The 22,825-nt window shown below is 40.8% G+C and overlaps 1 long non-coding RNA gene across 1 annotated transcript; it reads left to right on the plus strand.

Moving 5' to 3' along the window:
• Positions 1-1,549: 1,549 nt before the first annotated feature.
• On the plus strand, positions 1,550-21,226 carry LOC119001051 (uncharacterized). The gene is made up of 3 exons (XR_005069476.1): positions 1,550-1,676; positions 14,200-14,203; positions 21,201-21,226. It is a non-coding gene; the product is annotated as an uncharacterized LOC119001051 (long non-coding RNA).
• Positions 21,227-22,825: the final 1,599 nt, after the last annotated feature.

The following is a 22,825-nucleotide window of genomic DNA, read 5'->3' on the forward strand; positions in this document are numbered from 1 at the left end:
TGGAGACCTGCCTGAAGTCTTGTAGAACAGAAGTCCTATAACTAAGGATATGCAGACGAAGCCACGTCAAGACAGGTAGGAAGGGTCACAGAGGGTGGAATGAGCAAGTCCCACACCTGGTGAAAAATCAGAAGAGATATCTCAGCTGCTGAGGTATCCACAGGAGTGAAGCGTACCAGCCCCGCACAAGCTTCCCTAGCCCTGGGTTCCAGTGCCAGAAAGAGGAGTCTTCATAACTTATAGCTATAAAAACCAGCAGGGATTGTGGCTCAGGGGATTGATGCTGAATGAGATGGAGGGCTTCTAGAGACTCAAGTGGTCCTCTTAAAAGACCCACACATGAACTTAAACTTGCTGATGGACTCAATTGCTCGGACCTCCAGTGCTGGGTAGCAGCTCAAAAAGTGCCAGGACATACAGAGAGAAACTGAGTTGTATTGTCTGGTCAAGGCACAGGCTGGAGGGGCAGCTTCCTCCTAAACAGGCGTGCTGGCAAAAGCCATTGGTCCTTTGTTGAGCCAGCCTCCAGGTACAGAAAGGGTCCAAGTCAGAATCTCTGTCAACCTGGCGAACACCATCTCACCTCCTGCCTCCTACCTTAGGGATTCCCTGAGACCCTGTCCAACCCGACCAGTGGGTCCACTTAAGATACTTCCAGTGGCTTTTCCATACAAACATTCTATCTTGGCTTATGCTGCAGACTTTCCTAAAATTTCTTAAAGTTTCACAAACCCCAAACAAGCAGCATCTGTCCTTAGCATGCCCCAGTACCTCCTGTCCCAAACCCAGTACTAGTGGCAGCCAGCTTCAGTTTGCAGCTTAGTCTCTACCAGGCACCTCCAAGCCCAGCACAAGCAGCAACTGTCTGCAGATCACTTTGTAGATCATACCAGCTGGCCCCAGGCAGCAGAAGACCTTGGTCTGCACCAGAGCCACTCCCAAGAGCTCCAGAACCAGAACACCTGGTGGTCAGCATCAGACCACACCAAATGCCACCCAACCACCACTATAAAATGACATGCCCAAAGGGTGGACTCAGCAAGCACCAAAGCCCCAGTAAATGGAATCCTGCTCCATGGGGTCAGCCCTACATAACAGCTCCTCTGCTGTGGTCTTGGCCAGTCCTCATAGCCTGAGGGTCAGTCCTTCCCACTGATGAGCCAACAGCAATCAAGGCTCACGTACAGCAGGATGTCACATGCAAATCACGCAAGGGACATATCTGAAGCAACTGGTCAGGTGACTAGGGAGACTGTGCCACTGGGCCCACAGTGACACCTACTACCTTAAGCCACTCTACTAAGACTCAGAGACATAGCAACTCTACCTAATACATAAAAATAAACACAGGGAGCCTGCCAAAATGAGGAGACAAAGAAACATGGCCCAAATGAAAGAACAGAACAAAACTCCAGAAAAACAAAATGGAGACAAGCATTCTACCAGAGATAGAGTTCAAAGTACTGGTTATTATGATTCTCAATGAACTTAGGGGAAACGTAGACTTCTAGCCAAGATGGAGGTGTAGGTGGAAACACTGTGTCTCCTTGCACAACCAAGTTTAAAGACAACAAAGTTTTAGTAACAAAAATGCAGCCAAAACACAGAAAATTGAACTGTACGGAACTCCAACAACAAAGAACCCTTCAGCCAGACTAGTAAGAGGGGCGGAGTCAGTGGCAGAGCGGGATCAGGCGGGAAAGATCAGCCGGACTGACTCAGGTGTGCAGGCAGAGGTTGGCAAATCCCAGGCGTGGGGTGGCAATGGGTGGACCCAGTGAAGATGCAAGGCGTTGGCTGACCATGGTCATACATTCGTGCATAGATAAATCAAGCAAAGGAGCGAGCAGTGAGACAGACCATGCAGGCTATGGCCCCAGCGACAGGAATTAGAGCCTGAAAGCACCAATTGGAAAGACTTTCAGGATCCAGGTACCAAGAGAGGGTCCCAGGCTCACAGAGAGTTTGTTGGAGAGACTCACAGGCTCCTGGAGGGTGCACAGGCCCATGCACCCGGAAACCAGCACCAGAAAGGCCAAATTTGCTTGTGGGAAGCAGCAGAGGGGACTGAAATCTGGAAGAGAGTGGAACAAACACCATTGCCCCTCTCTGACCCTGTACAGCATCACAACCCAGCCACGTGGGTTGCCCCTCCCTCGTGAACAACTAAGGCTCCACCCCTCACACATAACAGGCACAAACAGACCAAAACATTATGGCTCAAATAGAAGAACAAATCAAAGCCCCAGAGCCAATACTTTTAAATGACCAAGAGATAGCCAACCTCTCAGATGCACAGTTCAAAACACTGGTGATCCAGATGCTCACAGAACTGGTTGATTTTAGTAACAAATTAGAGGAACATATGAAGGCTAAACTAATTGAAATGAAGGGAAATGCACAGGAAACTTGTGTATTATATTTAAACTTCTCCTTTAAATATAAAGCAAAATAATAGTGATGGAAAGGAAATTGGGACTCAAATCAATGCAGTGGACCAGAAGGAAGAAAGAAACACCCAAACAGAAAAGAAGGAAAAAACAAGAATTCAAAAAATGAGGACAGGCTTAGGAACCTCCAAGACATCTTTAATTTCTCCAACATCCGAATTATAGGGGTACCAGAAGGGTAAGAGGAACAGCCACAAGTGGAAAACTTATTTGAACAAATAATAAAGGAGAACTTCCCCAATCTGGCAAAGAACATAGAATTCCAGGAAATCCAGGAAGCTTAGAGAGTCCCAAAGAAATTGGACCTGAGAAGGAACACACCAAGGCACATTATAATTACATTAGCCAAGATTAAAATGAAAGAGAGAATTCTAGAAGCAGCAAGAGATAAGGAGACAGCTGCCTACAAAGGAGTTCCCATCAGACTGTCAGGTGGTTTCTCAAAAGAGACCTTGCAGGCAAGAAGGAGCTGGAAAGAAGTATTCCAAGTCATGAAATCCAAAGACCTACAGCCAAGATTGTTCTATCCAGCAAAGCTTTCATTTAGAATGGAAGGACAGATAAAGTGCTTCTCAGATAAGGTCAAGTTCAAGGAGTTCATCATCACCAAGCCCTTATTATATGAAATGTTAAAGGGACTTATCTAAGAAAAAGAAGATAAAAGATATGAACAGTGAAAGGACAGCAAACTCACAGTTATTAACAACCACACCTAAAACAAAAGCAATCTAAGAGGACAGCTAGATCAGGAGTGGAACCATAGAAATGGAGATCACATGGAGGGTTAGCAACAGGGGCGGGGAAGGAGGAGAAGGGGGGAGAAGGTACAGAGAATAAGTAGCATAGATGGTAGGTAGAAAATAGACAGGGGGAAGGGAAGAGTAGTGTGAGAAATATAGAATCTAAATAACTTGTGACACATGGACATAAACTAAAGGGGAGATGGTGGGGGAGGGATGTGGAGGGTGTAGGGGAATGAAGGGGGGAAATAGGACAACTGTAATGGCATAATCAATAAAATACATTAAAAAGAAAAAAAACAAATTAGAAAAAGTATGCTGGATGAAGCAGAGGTTCAAATGAGCAATTTGGAAGACAAAGTAGAAAAAAGCACCTAATTAGAGCAACAATATGCAAAAAAGACTTAAAAAGAATAAGTATAGTTTAAGAGAATTTTTGGGAGAATATAAAACATAACAATATCCTCATATGGGTACCACAGGGGAAAGAAGTGAGAAAGGGATAGAAAACCTGTTTCAAGAAATAATGATATAAAATTTCTCTAACCTGGTGAAAGAAAAAGTCACACAAGTTCAGGAAGCAAAAGAGCCCCAGTCAGGATGAAACCACAGAGACCCACACTAAGATACATCATAATTAAAATAGCAAAGTTTAAAGATAAAGAATCTTTTATTATTATTACTATTATCATTATTATCTTCATCCAAAGACATTTTTTCATTGCTTTTAGAGAAAGAGAAAGGGAGGGATAGAAACACTGATGTGCCAGAGAAGCATCAATGCAAAGTATATGGGTTGCTTCCCATATGCATCCGGACCAGGGACAGAACCTAGGTATGTGCCCTGGCTGGGAATTGAGCCCACAACATGTCAGTTATGGGACATGCTCCAACCAATTGAGCCACACCAGACAGGGCTTAAAGAGAGAATCTTAAAGGCAGCAAAAGAGAAATAGTTACCAAGAAGAGAGCTTCCATAAACTTCCAGCTGATTTCTCAACAGAAACACTGTAAGCCAGAAGGGATTGGCATGAAGTATTCAAAATAATGAAAAGCAAGGACCTACAGCCAAGACTACTCTATCCAGCAAGGCCATCATTTAAACTGAATGCAAAATAAAGAGCTTCCCAGACCAAGAAAAAAAAAGGACATAGGAAATTATTACTACCAAACGAGCATTGCAAGAAATGTTAAAAGGACTGCTTTAAGGAGAAAGAGAGAGAGAGAGAGAGAGAAAGGAGCATAGGTATAAAGGAAAACTGGTATTAAATAAGTACCTATCAATAATAACCTTACATGTAAATGAATTAAATACTCAAATCAGAAGACCTAGGGTAGCTGAATGAATAAGAAAATATGACCTGTAAATATGCTGTCTATAAGAGACCCACCTCAGAACAAAGGATACACATAGGCTGAACGTAAAGAAATGGAAAAAAAAATCCCATGCAAATGGAAACAAAAACAGCTGGAGTAGGATTACTTACATTTGACAAAATAGACTTCAAAATAAAAGTCATAACAAGAGACAAGGAAGGACACTCTATCATACTAAAGGGATGGATCCAACAAGAGGATTTAAACCTTGTAAACATATTTGCACCTAATATTGGAGCACACAAGTATATAAAAAACTTTAGGTGGACTTTAGAAGAAATACTGACAGCAAAACAGTCATATTAGGGGACTTTAACACCCAGGCATCATCATTGGATAGATCTTCCAGACAAAAAAATCTATGAGGAAATAATGATCTTAAATGACACTAGATCAGGTTTATTTAATTGATATTTACAGGACATTTCATCCCAAAGCAGCAAAATATACATTCTTCTCAAGTGTGCATGGAACGTTCTCAAAGGTAGACCACATGTTAGGGCACAAAATAAGTCTTAACAAATTCAAAAAGATTAAAATCATATCAAGCCTCTTCTCAGACCAAAATTGTGTAAACTAGAAATCAACCTCAATTAAAAAAACTGAAAAACATCCAAACACACAGAGGCTAAATAGTAGGTTTTTAAACAATGAATGGGTTACTAGTGAGATCAAGAAAGAAAAAAAATTACCTGGAAACAAATTAAAATGAATACACAACAACCCAAAATCTAAGGGACACAGCAGAAGCAGTCCAGAGAGGGAAGTTCATAGCATTACAGGCCTACCACAAGAAGCAAGAAAAATCTCCAATAGGACTTCCGCCAAGATGGAGGCATAGGTGGAAACACTGTGCCTCCTCCCACAACCAAGTTTGAATACAACAAAGGTTTGGAGAAACAAAGACACAACTAAAGGACAGAAAATTCAATTATACGGAAATCCGACTACATCTAACCATTCAATGGGGACGGCAAGAGGGGCGGAGCCAGCAGCGAGCAGGGTTGGGCAGGACAGGTCCCCCGACCTAGACGCGCCCAGGCAGCCCGGAACCAATTGGGGTGCGGGGCAGACTGACCGCGGGTGCACATTCACACACAGTGAGACAGACCACGCAGGCCCCAGGGGGTGAGGGCTGATGGTGGTGGCACACTCGCATGCAGTGGGACGAAAAGCGTGGGCCCAGTGACGGCAGCAACTGTGGCACTGGTGAAGGCCGAGGCGGCAGGCGGCAGACAGGACGCCATAGTTCCTCTTTGACCCCGCCCCCACATACAACGTCACAACCCAGCGACTTAGTTGCCCTGTTCTAGTGAACACTTTAGGGCTCTGATCCTGCTACAGAACAGGCACAAACAGCCCAAAAGATGGTGCAAGAAGAACTCAAAGTCCCAGAGCCAATAACTCTAAGCGACTGAGAAATTGCCAGCCTCTCAGAAGCACAATTCAAGACACTATTTATCAGGATGCTCACAGAACTGGTAGATTATAGTCACAAATTAGAGGAACATAGTCACAAATTAGAGGAACATATGAAGGCTAAACTAATTGAAATGAAGGGAGATGCACAGGAAACCAATAGTGATGGAAAGGAAACTGGGACTCAAATCAATGGAATGGACCAGAAGGAAGAACAAAACATCCCACCAGAAAGGAATGAAGAAATGAGAATTCAAAAAAATGAGGAGAGGCTTAGGAACCTCCAGGACATCTTTAAACGTTCCAACATCCGGATTATAGGGGTACCAGAAGGGGGAAAGAAACAGCCACGAGTGGAAAACGTATTTGAACAAATAATAAAGGAGAACTTCCCCAGTCTGGCAAAGGAAATAGACTTCCAGGAAATCCAGGAAGCTCAGAGAGTGCCAAAGAAGTTGGACCCAAGAAGGAACACACCAAGGCACATCATAATTACATTAGCCAAGACCAAAATGAAGGAGAGAATCCTAGAAGCAGCAAGGGATAAGGGGACAGTCACCTACAAAGGAGTACCCATCAGACTGTCAGCGGATTTCTCAAAAGAGACCTTACAGGGAAGAAGGGGCTGGAAAGAAGTATTCCAAGTCATGAAATCCAAAGACCTACAGCCAAGATTGTTCTATCCAGCAAAGCTTTCATTTAGAATGGAAGGACAGATAAAGTGCTTCTCAGATAAGGTCAAGTTCAAGGAGTTCATCATCACCAAGCCCTTATTATATGAAATGCTAAAGGGACTTATATAAGAAAAAGAAGATGAAAAATATTAACAGTGAAAGGACAGCAAACTCACAGTTATTAACAACCACACCTAAAACAAAAGCAAACCAAGGGGACAGCTAGATCAGGAGTGGAACAATAGAAATGAAGAACACATGGAGGGTTAGAAACAGGGGGGTAGGAGGGGGAGAAGGGAGAAGAAGGCACAGAAAATAGCATAGATGGTAGGTAGAAAATAGATAGGGGGGGCGAGAATAGTGGGTTAAATATAGAATCTAAAGAACTTGAGACACGTGGTTATAAACTAAGGAGGGGAGAATGGTGGGGGAGGGAGGGTGCGGGTGGAGGGGAATGAAGGGGGGAATAGAACAACTGTAATGGTATAATCAATAAAATATATTTTTTAAAAAGAAAAATGTCCAATAAACAATTTAACACTACTCCTTGAAGAATTGGAGAAAGAACAACAAGAAAATCCCAGAGTAAGCAGAAGGAAGAAAATAATGAAGATTGGAGTGGAAATAAATGACATAAAATCTAAAAGATACAAAAGATCAATGGAACAAAGAGTTGGTCCTTTGAAAAGGTAAACAAGATTGATGAACCTTTAGCCAGACTCATCAAGAAACAGAGAGAGGGGACCCAAATAAATAAAATAAAAATAAAAGAGGAGAACAACTGACATTACAGAAATAGAAAAGATTGTAAAAAAAAAATACTATTGCCCTGGCCAGTCTGACTCCATTGGTTAGAGCATTGTCCTGTAACCAAAAGGTTACAGTTTGATTCCAGGCCAGGGCCCATACCTAGGTTTCAGGTTCATCCCTGGTCTGGGGGTGTGCAATTCCCAGCCCTGGTCCAGGCGCGTACAATCCCCTGTTGGACGTGTACTATTCCCCATCTGTGTGCATATGGGAGGCAACCAATTGATGCCTCTCTCTCACATCAATGTTTCTCTCCCTTCTCTCTCCCTTCCTCTCTCTCTAAAAGCAATGGAAAATGTCCTTGGGTGAGGATTTTTTTAAAAAAAGAAAAATACTATGAACAACTATATGCCAATTAATTGGACAATCGAGGAGAAATGGAAAAATTCCTAGAAACATACAATTTTCCCAAACTGAATCAGAAAGAATCAGAAAACCTGGATGGACTGATAACAATTAATGAAATAGAAATAATAATAATAATAATCAACTCCCAGCAAGTAAAAGTCCTGGACAAATTGGCTTCACCGGCAAATTTACCCAAACATTCAAAAAAGAACTAACACCTGTCTTCCTCAAACTATTCCATAAAATTCAAGAGGAGAAAAGATCCCCAAGGTCTCTTTATAAGACCAGCATTATCTTAACTGCAAAATCAGACAAAGGAAGAAAAGTGTAGGCCAATATCCCTGATGAACACAGATGCTAAAATCCTCCACAAAATACTAGCAAACGAAATCCAGCAATACATTGAAAAGATCATACACAATGGTATAACATGATGAACCATGAAGACATTTTGCTAAGTGAGATCAGGTAGTCACAAAAGGAAAGATACTGCATGTTTCATTCATATGAGGTACCTAGAGTAGTCAAATTTATGGATAAATAAATTTGAGATAAAAAGTACAGTAGTGGTTGCAAGGGCCTGGTAGGAGGGGAAAATGGAGAGTTTTTTGTTTAAGGGTACAAATTTTCAGTTAAGGAAGATGAAAAAGTTCTGGAGATTGGTGGACCCATGACTGTCAATATACTTAATGCCACTGAACTGTACAGCAAAAAAATTACTATTTAAGATAGTAAATTTTATGCTATCTATGTTTTACCAACAAAGGAAAAAGCAAAAATTTCAGTACTTTATAAAATAAAAAATTTAAGTCAAATGATAAATTAGACTAACCCACAAGAATCCAACACATTAAATGATGAAATGGTAAAGAAAATCAATGAAATAAGAAGACAGGGAAAGCATGCTCATACTAACTCAGGAATAAAATTCTGAACATATGATTTGACATGATTACAATAAATCAGTACCATACTGACTCCTACATACAACACTCGAGTTTTAGAATTGTGAATCAAGTTTATCTTTCCTAATTTCATAAGACCCTAGAATCTTTTTGTATCTATTTCAAAAACATATATAACAGGGTAAAAGCCCAGACCATGTGGAATATATCACATCAGAGCTATTTATTTTGTGATTGTAGGTTGGGTGGTACAAGGATATGTACTGTATATTCTCATATTACTCTTCTAAGAATCGGTTAGTCAAAGACAGGAAATAAAACATGTTGGGATTTGGTGAAGGCTGAAGGAGAGATGAACTTGTAGACAAACAGTTCCTCTGTTCCCTGAACCCCAGCAGCTTCACATGAAACAAAAGAATGGCCAGAGGTCAATGAACTACAACAGGAACCTCTACCAACAGCACAGGTGAAAGACAAAGACAGCATCAAAGGTTTGACAACCGTGATTACCAAGAAACCCTTGGGATTTAAAAAATCAGTAAGTTATGCGAACCACAGGATCGCGGTTCGATTCCCAGTCAGAGCACATGCCTGAGTTGAAGGCCAGTTCCCAGCAGGGGACTCACAAGAGGCAACCATACATTGATATTTCTCTCCCTCTCTCCTTCCCTTCCCCTCTAAAGATAAATAAATAAAATCTTTAAAAAATAAGCGAATAATTACCTCTTTAAAAAAAGAAAAAAATCAGTAAGTTATGAAAAAGCTTAAGAAGTTTCAGTAGCAAACTAAGGGTGGAAGCCACCACCCACCCTCAGGGTCTAATCAAGAATGGGTGATTATGATATAAATCAGCAAGTGTTGATGACACCTGCATTTTGGGTAATTTGGGGGACATGTCATCTCTTTGAACTTGAATGTCTTTATTTACAAAAGGTGGTATAGCAACAGTTACCTCACTGAGTTTTTGCAAGGATTAAATGAAAGTCATTCTATATTTTTGTCTCACCAGAAAACTGAATGTAGCCACTTTTCTTTGAGAGTGTTGGTGGTGCTTCAATTATACAATTGGGAGAATCAATCTGTACTTCCCGCTACTTAAAACAACTGCTGGGAAAGAGATGATGACAAAGAATTGAACATGTTAATGGTCAGTCAAAGTCTCTGCATTTACTTTATGCTGCTCAAACAATAAATGGTCAAGAGATTTGAAATCTTCTGTAAAATAAAATAGGAAATTTTTTTGCTTTCCATTAATAATTGAAATGGCAATGGGGAGACGAGGAGCATTGTGAGAGTGACTAGAATAAACAATGAGAAGAAAGAGTGAGAGACCTGAGCAACATGGCCTGTGTGTACACACGTGTGTGTATATGTGTGTGTGTGTGTGTGTTTGTGGTAGGTAGGGGGAGTACTGGAAATATAGACAGCAGAGTGAAATCCAGCTGTCAGTAATAACCATAAAACATTTCACAATATAAATGCCTTACAGTAAGCTCTACTGTCCTGGCTGTATTAGGTGATGAAACAATCTTCACTCCATTGTGCCAACTTTTAGAAAACTTGTGTGTGTGACTGCATGAGCAATAACATTCTGGGAGAGATAACTTTTAAATTTGGTTTATCAGGGCAGAGCAGAGAACAGAACCAGTAAGCAAGTGACGAGTTAGGTTGAGAAAATGATGGAAAGATATTAGAACAAGAGCTAATGAATTGGTAAAGGGAGCAAGAAAAGAAACTCATGGACACAGACAACAGAATTACCAGAGGGAAGGCAGGTCAGGGGCTGGTGGAAGAGAGCAAACGGGAGATTATGGTAATGAAAGGAGACTAAACTTTGGCTTTTTCTTTCTGTTTTTATTGTTCCTTTTCAAATGCCTTTTTAAATTATATTTTATTGATTATGCTATTACAGTTGTCCCAATTTTTTCCCTTGCCCCACTCCACCCAGCACCCCTAACTCCCTCAGCAGTCCTCACACCATTGTTCATGTTCATGAGTCATGTGGATAAGTTCTTTGGACACTCCCTTTCTTATACTGTATTTTACATCCCTATGGTTATTCTGTTACTTCTTTTTTTTAAGATTTTGTTTATCTATTTATCTTTAGATGGGAAGGAGAGAGGGAGAGAAACATCAATGTATGGTTGCCTTTCATGGGTCCCCTGGTGGGAGTCTGCCTGCAGGGAACCAGCCTGCAACCCAGGCATGTGCCCTGACTGGGAATCGAACTGCGATCCTCTGGTTCGCAGGTCTGTGCTCAATCCACTGAGCTACACCAGCCAGGGCCATACTTGTACTTCTTAATCCCCTCACCTCTTCACCCATTCTCTCCCACTCCCCTCCCATCAACCATCAACACCCTCTCCATATCCATCATTCTGTCTCTGTCCTTCTGGTTTTCTTAGTTTGTTTTTTAGATTCAATTGTTGATAGACTTGTATTCATTGCCATTTTATTGTTCATAGTTTTGATCTTCTATTCTTAAATGAGTCCCTTTAACATTTTATATAGTAATGGTTTGGTGATAGGTGAACTCCTTTAGTTTTTTCTTGCTTGGGAAGCTCTTTATCTGCCTCTCAATTCTAAATGATAGCTTTTCTGGGTAGAGCTATCTTGGCTGTAGGATCCTGCTTTTCAAGACTTTGAATAATTCTTGCTAATCCTTTCTAGCCTGCAAAATTTCTTTTGAGAAATCATATGGCAGTCTTAATGAAAATTTCCATTTAGGTATCTAACTCCTTTTCTCTTGCTGCTTTTAAGATTCTCTCTTTAAATTAACCTTTGGCATTTTATTTTTAAAGTATATATTATTGATTATGCTATTACAGCTTTCCCAATATTTTTCCTTCTCTTTATCCCTCCTTTGCACTATACCCCCCACCCTCTAGCATCCCCCCTTTAATTCATGTCCATGGGTTGTACATATAAGTTCTTTGACTTCTCTGTTTTCTATACCATTCTTAACCTCTTCCTGTCTATTTTATGCCTACCTATTATGCTTCTTATTCCCTGCACTTCCCCCCTCCCTACTTCCCCTCCCTCTCCCTACTGAAAACCCTCCATGTAATCTCCATTTCTCTTGTTCTGTTTCTGTTCCAGTTGTTTGCTTAGTTTTTGTTTTTTTTTTTTAGGTTCAGTTGTTGATAGGTGTGTTTTTTGTCATTTTACTGTTCATAGTTTTTTATCCTCTTCTATTTCTTAGATAAATCCCTTTAACAGTTTGTATAATGAGAGCTTGTTAATAATGAACTCCTTTAACTTTACCTTATCTAGGTAGCAGTTTATCTGCCCTTCCACTCTAAATGATAACTTTGCTGGATAGAGTAATCTTGGATGTAGGTCCTTGCCTTTCATGACTTGGAATACTTCTTTTTAGCCCCTTCTTGTCTGCAAGGTTTCTTTTGAGAAATCAGCTGACAATCTGATGGGAATCCCTCTGTAGGTAACTGTCTCCTTTTCTCTTGCTGCTTTTAATATTCTCTCCTCTTTAATCTTGAGTAATGTAATTATGAGGTGCCTTGATGTGTTCCTCCTTGGGTCCAACTTGTTTGGGACTCTTTGGGCTTCCTGGACTTCCTGGAAGTCTATTTCCTTTGCCAGATTAGGGAAGTTTTCCTTCATTATGTGTTCAAATAAGTTTTCAAATTATTGCTCTTGTTCTTCTCCTCCTGGCACCCCTATGATTCTGATGTTAGAGTGCTTATGGTTGTCCTGGAGATTCCTAATCCTCTCCTCATTTTCTTGTATTCTTGGTTCTTCATTCTCTTCTGATTGGGTGTTCATTTCTTCCTTTTGTTCCAAATCATTGCTCTGAGTCCCAGTTTCCTTCCCTTTACTGTTGGTTTCCTGTATATTTTGCTTTATTTCACTTTGGGTAGCCTTCATTTCTTCCTTCATTTTGCCAAGAGCTCAATCATTTCTGTGAGCATTCTGATTACCAGTATTTTGAACTCTGCATCTGATAGGTTAGCTATCTCCTCATTGTTGGCTCTTTTTCTGGAGTTTTGATCTATTCTTTCTTTGGGGTCATCTTTCTTTGTCTTGGCACACTTTGTCTTGTTATGTTGTTAAGGGAGGGGGCCTTTGGTATTTGCCAAGGCAAATCTTATGTGGCAGTAGAATATTTTAACATGGTATTGTGATTGATGAAATGACACAGAAAAATTCCTACAACTATAAATAATGAACGAATGTCATGCAAGATGGATATAAGGAAGTCATGTTGATTATAGAGAAAAGAAGGGTCAGAAAGCAGCAAGAAGTGTGAGAGATCAAGGCAGGAATTCTCTCTAGATGGAATAGGTTGAGGATATTTGGATGGCAAAGAATTAGTAAAGAGAGAAACATTTAAGATGCAGGACAGGGAAGGTGTAACTGAAGAGGGGACAACATGATGGGGTGGGAGGATGAAATTCAAACCATATATGTAAGAACTGGCTTTGGATGGATAGGGAGACTCTTCCTTTCTAACAGAAGGCAAGGCTTAGAAAATCCTGTGTAGGGATATTGAGGAGGTTCCCATCTCACAGTTTCTATGTTCACTCCACTCCTCCTCCTAGGCCCTGGTGCTGGATGTAGTCTACTCCTCAGGGACCCAGGTATCACAGTCCCTAGAGCTGAGCCAGAATGGCAGCAGCAGGCTTTCTCAGATTTCTCTTTCCATATTGGACAGGCAAGGTTAAATTCCAAATGGCAATGAAGCCCACGTGGGCTGTAGAGGAGAAAAGACTACCAGATTGGGGGCAGAGGTCTCTGTTTATGGTTCTAAGCTCTATTTACATTTATTTTATTGGCTTTTAAAACAATTATAAAGGTTTCAAGTGTATAATTCAGTAACGCATCACATTGCATTGTGCCCTCACGCTCCAAAGTCTAGTCTCTAGGGTTTCTGGCCAAGATGGCAGCATAGGTAAACATAGCTTGCCTCCTCACACAACTACATCAAAATTGCAACAAAATTATAGAACAATCATCACTTAGAACCATTAGAAATTGAGTTGAATGGAAGTCTGACAACTACGGAATTAAAGAAACCACATCATTCAGATTAGTAGGAGGGGCAGACAAGTGGGATGGGCTGGTCCCACATCCATGTGTGGTGGGTAAAAATTCAAGAGGGATACCTCAGAAGTGAGAAGTCCCAGCCCAACACAAGTCTCCCCATCCCAGGGTTCCAGTGCCACAAAGACAAGTCTCCATTACTTCTGGCTGCAAAAACCAGTGGGGACTGAGTTGGTGGGAGAAACTTCTGGAGTCCCAAGCAGTTCCCTTTAAAGAACCCACACACAAACTTACTAACACTCACTATGAGCTCCAGCACCAGGGTAACAGTTCGAAAGGCACTGGTGGCATACAGGGAGGAACTGAGTGTCTGTCATCAAGGCGGGAAATAGGGGTCAGGTTTCTCCCAGACAGAAAGGCAGGCAGAAATCACTGTCCCTTTCTGAGCCCTCCCCCAACAGGGTCACAGAGCGGGTAGGTGAGTGCCATATCGGAGACTCAATCAGCCTGGCTAACACTGTTTACCTCCACCCTGAAGATCTCCTGAGACTCCAACCCACCCAACTCGCAGCCAACCCAAATGTTATCTGTGACTTTTCCACATGAATGGCTGGTCTTGGCTCCTGCTTCACAACTTCCTAAACCCCTCAAACAAGCAACAGTTGGCCTCAGTAGGCCCCCAGCCCCCATACCTCTTGCTAAATGTCCCCAAGCCAAAAGTAGCAGCAACCAACTAGATTCATTCACAGCTTGGCTTCATCTGGGAATCTCCAAGTCCAACACAAGTAGCAGCCATCACATATTGCTTTGTAGCTCAGGTAGGGTGGCCCCTGGCTGAACACAGGTCAGGGCTGATCTTGACCTGCACAACCCAGGAGACCCCAGATTCTATTTACCCAGTGGACAGCTACAGACCACATCAGAACACTACCACCATGCTTCTGCAAAGCTGATCTTCCATGGATGGTGGAGGTTGGTGGCTAGTGGTCACAGCCAGTCCTTGCAGCTGACTGGTCTGGATAAATTCCTCCCATTGGCTTTCCAGCAGTGATCAAGTCTCAACTACAAGAGAAAGGTGTACTTAGCATACATGAATGGCAGACCCTGAGTACCCATCTTGGATTATAGGGGAGGCTATGCCGCTGGACCCTACAGGACACCTACTATATTAGGCCAGGTTACCAAGACAGGGAATCATGGGGGCTCTACCTAATACATAGAAACAAACACAGGGAGACTGCCAAAGTGAGCAGACAAAGAAACATTGCCCAAATGAAAGAACAGATCAAAACTCCAGAAAAAGAACTAAACGACAGGGAAATAAGCAAGCTACAGATGCAGAGTTCAAAACACTGGTTTTAAGGATGCTTATAAGGATGCCTAGTGAGGACCTCAACAGCATAAAAAAGATCCAGTCAAAAATGAAGGATACACTAATTGAAATAAAGAACACTTTAAAGGGAAACAACAGTAGAGTGGATAAAGCTCAGAATCAAATCAATGATTTGGAACATAAGGAAGCAAAAATCAAGCAATCAGAACAAGAAAACAAAGAATCCCCAGAAAACAAGGATAGTGTAAAGTAGCCTCTGGGACAATTTCAAGCATTCTGACATTCACATGATATGAGTGCAGAAGGGGAACAGAAAGAACAAGAAACTGGAAATATATTTGAAAAAATAATGAAATAAAACTTCCCTAATTTGGTGAAGGAAACACATATGCAAGTTCAGGAAGCACAGAGTCCCAAACAAGATGGATACAAAGAGACCCACACCAAGACACATTATAATTAAAATGCCAAAGTTTAATGGTGGGAGAAACTCCCAGTCTCACATGAGAAAGTTCTTTGGAAAGTAGGGCTACAGTGGAGCAAGCGATGGCATTGTTCCCTCTCTGACCCCTCCCCCACAGATAGTGCCACAACACAGCAAAGAGGTTTTTTTGGTGATGCGTGTTTTTTTTAACATGTTCCTTTATCCTCTGTACTTCATATACATTGGTAGTTATACCTATAGATAAAATGAGAATCACTAACAGTTTTATGTTTCAAGATGCCTTCATAGTTGGTGCAAAATATTTCTAACAGAGGCACATAATCATTGGCAATGTCCCCTTTTTGTGAATTTAGCCACCATAGATAACTATTTATTAAATGTGTTATTTTATTAGGGGTTACAAACTCTTGGCGTGCCAACTGCATCATTTCTGCTTCATTTATTATCTTGAATATATCTAAGAAGCGAGATATGACACAAACATGTCTAGACTAGAGGTTTTTGAGAATGTTGAATTGGATATGGGTTAAGGTCATTCTGCTGCTGAGTTATCAAATGTAAGGTATAAGGGGTCAGGCATAGAGGTCTGGTGGAGTGAAGTAGCTGTAGTTCTATGTTGAATCCTTAGCCTTGTGGAGGCTTGCTAGATATTTGGTAATCTCTGTACTCACACAGGGTGAAGACCCAAGAGGGCAGAGAAGCTGGGATAATAGGCTTGCTGCTACAGTATTAGATTCATGGAAAGATGTAAGGCATGCTCTATCAAAACTCAAAGATTCACCTTCTTACTGTGTACATAAATTTTTGGTGGGCCACATTTGTGTGCTTCCCTTTCCTACATATTTTATTATCATTAATACTGAGAGCAGGTTTCACTGTGGCAGCCACACCATGATGAGATGCTTAGGTTTTCTTTTATATTCATTAGGAAGCTCCTAGAAGGAGTTAAGCAGCTAACACACGTCATTCTATTGGAATTAGCGATCTGTTATGGACTCTGAGTGACCCTAGATCTTCCTACTGGGTATGCCAGAAATGCAGAGCCCTGACAGCTCTTTACTTGAGCTATCTATTCAACATTGTTTTTGCAGTGAGCAACCATGAGGCATGTAGTGGTACATTCCTGTAGGCAAATAATGGCCATGAATGTGCTGACCACAAAAGTGGTGAGTGCCCCAAACTCAGCAGTCCTCTCCTGTAATGCAGCACACTGTATGTGCTATCATCCGTCTAGACCCACCTGCATCTCATTCTGAGACTTGGGAGGGCATGAGAAACTGATGGAGACATGAACTCTGGCTATTGCTTTTGCTATGAATCATAAGGTTCCCTTTGTTACTGAGCTTGAAAATTACACATATCTTGTTGGCAAAAATAGTGGTTAAGGGATATATCAAAGTTCAAGCATAGAGGTCTAGAGGAGTGAAGCAGCTATAGTTCCATACTGAATCCTTCTTCTTGCAAAGGCTTGCTAGATGTTCAGTGGTAACTGTACTCAAAACAGAGTGAAGACCCACCAGGGCAGAGATCTTAGAATAATAGGCTTGCTGCAATAGTATTAGATTTGTGGAAAGGTGATAACTTGCTATGCTGCTGGAGATGAAGAGAAAGGGGCCCTCTGGCACCACACTATTGGGGAACAATTTGACAATAATATACATTGGGTTATACTTATTGGAAAACTCACTGAATTGTATACATCAAATATGTACAGATTTTACATGTCAAGCATACCTCAAAATAGTGATTTTCAAAAAATAGCATCTAATATAAAATATATACATTATTTTAGTCTGAAACCTCATTTCTGGGAACCTGTCCTATAACCATAGGACATAAAAGGGTTTATATACAATGGTGTTCATTAAAGCACTCATCACAGTTAATACTGAATGTCCATCAAGAGGGTAATTGTTAAAGCTAGCAAAGGGAATATTTAGATCTCCAACTATTGATCTGAAGATATTCTCATCATATATTGTTAACTGTGGAAAGCAGCTTCCAATAATGTAAAATGTATAGTGTGACCTCTCTTTGTGGGAGAAATTACCCAAACCAATGAAACAATCTTATTAACAGAAAAGAGTGGGCAAACAGAAATAGTAAATATTGTCATTACTCATTTGGGATGGGTGTGTGGATAGAAAACAAAAGGGAAAAAAGGAACACTGTTTAGGTGCATGGACACCAAAAGTTATATTATGAGAAATACTCTAACTTATCCCTGCACTCTGAAGGGTCCCTCATAAGGGCCTTTTCTGGCCCACAATGACAATGGGACTTCCCATAAGACTATCAACTGATTTCTCAAAAGAGACCTTGCAGGTAAGAAGGGGCCAGAAAGAAGTATTCCAGGTCATGAAAGGCAAGGACCTACACCCAAGATTGCTCTATCCAGCAAAGCTTTCATTTAGAATGGAAGGACAGATAAAGTGCTTCTCAGATAAGGTCAAGTTAAAGGAGTTCATCATCGCCAAACCCTTGTGCTAGGAAATGTTCAAGGAACTTATCTAAGAAAAGATGATGATCAAAACTATGAACGATAAAATGACAACAAACTCATAACTATCAACAACTGAACCTAAAAAAAAAACTAAACTAAATAGAAACAAGCTAAGCAGACAACTAGAACAGGAAGAGAGTCACAAAAATGAAGATCACCTGGAGGGTTATTAGCAGGGAGGGGAAGAGGGGAAACGGGGTAAATGTACAGGAAATAAGAAGCATAATTGGTAGGTACAAAACAGATGGGGGGAGGTTAAGAATCATATGGGAAATGGGGAAGCCAATGAACCATATGTATAACCCATGGACATGAACTAAGGTGGGGGAATGCTGGTGGTGCAGGGCAGAGGGGAATAAAGGGGAGAAAAAATGGGACAACTATAATAGCATAATCAATAAAATACATATTAAAAGTGTTGCTATTGATGAAAAGATGGAAGTATAGATCAGAATAGAGAGTTCCAAAATAGACTCACACATTTATGGCAAAGTGATATTCAACAAAGGTGCTAAGGCAACCCAACTAGGGGGAAGAAAAGATCCAAATAGTGTTGGATAACTATAAAACTTCTGCAAGAAAACACAGGAGAAAATCTTTTGCTGGAGTTAGGCAATGATTTCTTATTTGGAACACAAAGAGCATGAAATAATTTTTTTAATTGATAAATTGGAATTCATCAAAACTTAAAACGCTTGCTCTTCAGAAGATGCCATTAAGAAAAAGAACATGCAAACTGGGAGAATATGCAAACTGAGATATATCAGTCATATGACTTGTATATATAATGTGTCTAATATATAAAGAACATTTAGTAATAAATAATAATAAGATAAACTTCTTCACTTTTTTTAAGATTTTATTTATTTATTTATTTATTTATCTTTAGAGGGGAAGGAGAGGGAGAGAAACATCAATGTATGGTTGCCTTTCATGCATCCCCTGCTGGGAGTTGACCTGCAGGGAACCAGCCTGCAACCCAGGCATATGCCCTGACTGGGAATCGAACTGCGATCCTCCGGTTCACAGGCCCGCGCTCAATCCACTGAGCTACACCAGCCAGGGCTAAACTTCTTCACTTTTAAATGGTCAAAAGATCTAAACAGATTTTCTATATGAAGATATAAAAGTGGCTGGTAAATACATGAAAAGATGCTCAATATCACTGGTCCCTACACAGCTTTGTTTGGCTGAAATTACACAGACTCACCATACTAAGTGTTGGAAAGAATGTGGAACAGCTGGAATTCTCAAACACTGCTTGTGGGAATGTAAGAAGGTGCAATAACTTTAGAAGAAACATTAGCAGTGCCTTAAAATGCTAAACATATACGACCATACAACCTACTCTTAGGAATTTACCCCAAAATAAACAAAAATATATATCCACACAAAGATTTGTATATGAAATTTATTTGTCCAGACAGCCCAAACACAGAAATAACCCAAATGACTATCATCCAATGAACAGATACACAGATTGTGGTATATGCCCCAAAAGGTACATTATCCAGCAATAAAAAGAAACTGCAATATGCAATAACGTGGATAAATATTAAACTCGTTATGCTAAATGAAAGAAGCCAAGCAAAAAAGAGTACACATTGCATGATTCCATTTTAATAAAATCCTGAAACATACAAAGTAATTTAGCACAGAAAGCAGATGATGGTTGCCTGAGAACAGGGGTGGAGGAAGGGATGAGTTACAAAAGGACAAAAGAAGCTTTTTGGGGATGATGAGAATGTTCACCATCTTGATTGTAGCAATGGCTGTGTGGACATATACATGTGTCAAAAAATAATCAATTTATACATTCTAAATGCATACAGTTTATTATTCTTTAATTTGGGGGGTTCTGTTTGTTTTTTAATAGAAAAGGGAAGGGAGGGAGAAAGAGAGGGGGAGAAATATCAATGTGTGGTTGCCTCTCACACACCCCCAACTGGGGTCCTGGCCCACAATCCACACATGTTCCCTGAGTGGGAATCAAAACTGTGACCTTTTGGTTTGCAGGATGACACTTAATCCACTCAGCCACACCAGCCAGGGATGTACTTTAATTTTAATTCAGCAAAGTTATACTACCAAAGTGGGAAATTTTTTTAAAGAAAAACTAAAGCTTCTTCTACTTACCTTCCGAACTTGCATTATACTTGATGTTCTTTGGGGAAAGGCAAGCTACAGAAAAACAGTAGGCTATTAAGCTGGTCAAAACAAATATATCCACATAAAAATATCAATTTCTGCTCAAAATAGCCCTGACAGTTATTGTTATTATTACAGTTATTATTATATCACTGTTTACTGGCAACAATTATATTAGTGTACTGTGAGCTGTAGATATCAAAATCATTAAGTGCAGGTTTTCTGGGACCTAAACATATTTCAAGGCTTCCTTCAGGGTAAAAACTGAGCATAATTACTTTAGATTATATTAGAAAAAAACTAAAAATGCATTTTTTAAAATTAAGGGTAATATTGGGAGATATACAGAAAACTAAAATTGGACTTGCCTTTTGACCCAGCAATTCCACTGCTAGGATTGTATCCTAAGAACCCTAAAACACCAATCCCAAAGAACATATGCACCCCAATGTTCATAGCAGCACAATTTACAATAGCCAAGAATTGGAAGCAACCTAGGTGCCCGTCAGTAAATGAATGGATCAAAAAACTATGGTACATATACACAATGGAATTTTATGCTGCAGAAAGAAAGAAGGAGCTTCTACCTTTTGCAACATCATGGGTGGAACTGGAAAGCATTATGCTGAGTGAAATAAGCCAGGTGTTGAAGGACAAATACCATATGATCTCACCTTTAACAGGAATCTAAACAACAAAACAAACAAGCAAGCAAAATATAACCAAAGACACTGAAACAGAGAACAGGCTGACAGTGACCAGAGGGGAGAGGGGAGGGAATTTCAGGGGAAATAGGGGAGGGATTTAGAGGAACATATATAAAGGATACATGGACAACAACTGAGAAGGGTGGAAATGGGAGGGAGGGGAGATGATGGAGGCCAAGATGGAGGTGTAGGTGGAAACACTGTGCCTCCTCACACAACCAAGTTTAAAGATAACAAAGTTTTAGTAACAAAAATTCAACCAAAACACAGAAAATTGAACTGTATGGATGTCCAACAACAACGAACCATTCAGCCAGACAGGTAAGAGGGGCAGAGCCAGCAGCTGGCGGAGTGGGGTTACACAGGAAAATTTGGCCAGACTGACCCAGGCGAGGGCAGCAGTTGGTGGATCCCAGGCATGGAGTTGCAACAGGCAGACCCAATGAGGGCGTAAGGTGGCAGGCTGACTGTCGCCACACATTTGCGTGCAGACAAACCAGGCGAAGGAGCGAGCAGTGAGACAGACTGCACAGGCCCCAGTGGTAGGAAGCAGCAGAGGGGGCTGCCATTACCCCTCTCTGACCCCACCCCCACATACAGCACCACAACCCAGCCATGTGGGTTGCCCCTCCCTGGTGAACACCTAACACTCTGACTCTCATACTTAACAGGTGCGAACAGACCAAAACATTATGGCTCAAGAAGAACTCAAAGCCCCAGAGCCAATAACTCTAAGCGACCAAGAAATAGTCAACCTATCAGATGCACAGTTCAAAATACTGGTGATCAGGATGCTCACAGAACTGGTTGATTATAGTCACAAATTAGAGGAACAAATGAAGACTAAACTAATTGAAATGAAAGGAAATGCACAGGAAACCAATAGTGATGGAAAGGAAACTGGGACTCAAATCAAGGGAGTGGACCAGAAGGAAGAACAAAACATCCAACCAGAAAAGAATAAAGAAACAAGAATTCAAAAAAATGAGGAGAGGCTTAGGAACCTCCAGGACATCTTTAAATGTTCCAACATCCAAATTATAGGGGCACCAGAAGGGGAAGAGGAACAGCCACAGTGGAAAACTTATTTGAACAAATAATAAAGGAGAACTTTCCCAGTCTGGCAAAGGAAATAGACTTCCAGGAAATCCAGGAAGCTCAGAGAGTCCCAAAGAAGTTGGACCCAAGAAGGAGCACACCAAGGCACATCATAACTACATTAGCCAAGACTAAAATGAAGGAGAGAATCGTAGAAGCAGCAAGGGATAAGGGGACAGTCACCTACAATGGAGTACCCATCAGGCTGTCAGTGGATTTCTCAAAAGAAACCTTACAGGCAAGAAGGGGCTGGAAAGAAGTATTCCAAGTCATGAAATCCAAAGACCTACATCCAAGATTGCTTTATCCAGCAAAACTTTCATTTAGAATGGAAGGACAGATAAAGTGCTTCTCAGATAAGGTCAAGTTCAAGGAGTTCATCATCACCAAGCCCTTATTATATGAAATGCTAAAGGGACTTATCTAAGAAAAAGAAGATGAAAAATATGAACAGTGAAAGGACAGCAAACACACAGTTATTAACAACCACACCTAAAACAAAAGCAAACTAAGTGGACAGCTAGATCAGGAGCAGAGCCACAGAAATGGAGATCACATGGAGGGTTAGCAACAAGGGAGTGGGAGGAGGAGAAAGGGGGAGGAGGTACAGAGAATAAGTAGCAGAGATGGTAGGTAGAAAATAGACAGGGGGGAGGGCAAGAATAGTAGGGGAAATATAGAATCTAAAGAACTTGAGACACCTGGTCTTAAACTAAAGGGAGGAAATGGGGGAGGGGTGTGCAGGGTGGAGGAGAATGAAGGGAGGGAAATAAGACAACTGTAATGGCATAATCAATAAAATATATTTAAAAATAAAAAATAACCAGGTTGGGATGAAGTTTCCTTCTTGCCAGATGTATAATTATTCTA

This window comes from Sturnira hondurensis, unplaced genomic scaffold (genome assembly GCF_014824575.4).
Source record: "Sturnira hondurensis isolate 20B ecotype Veracruz unplaced genomic scaffold, ASM1482457v3 Scaffold0016587, whole genome shotgun sequence".
NCBI lineage: Eukaryota > Metazoa > Chordata > Mammalia > Chiroptera > Phyllostomidae > Sturnira > Sturnira hondurensis.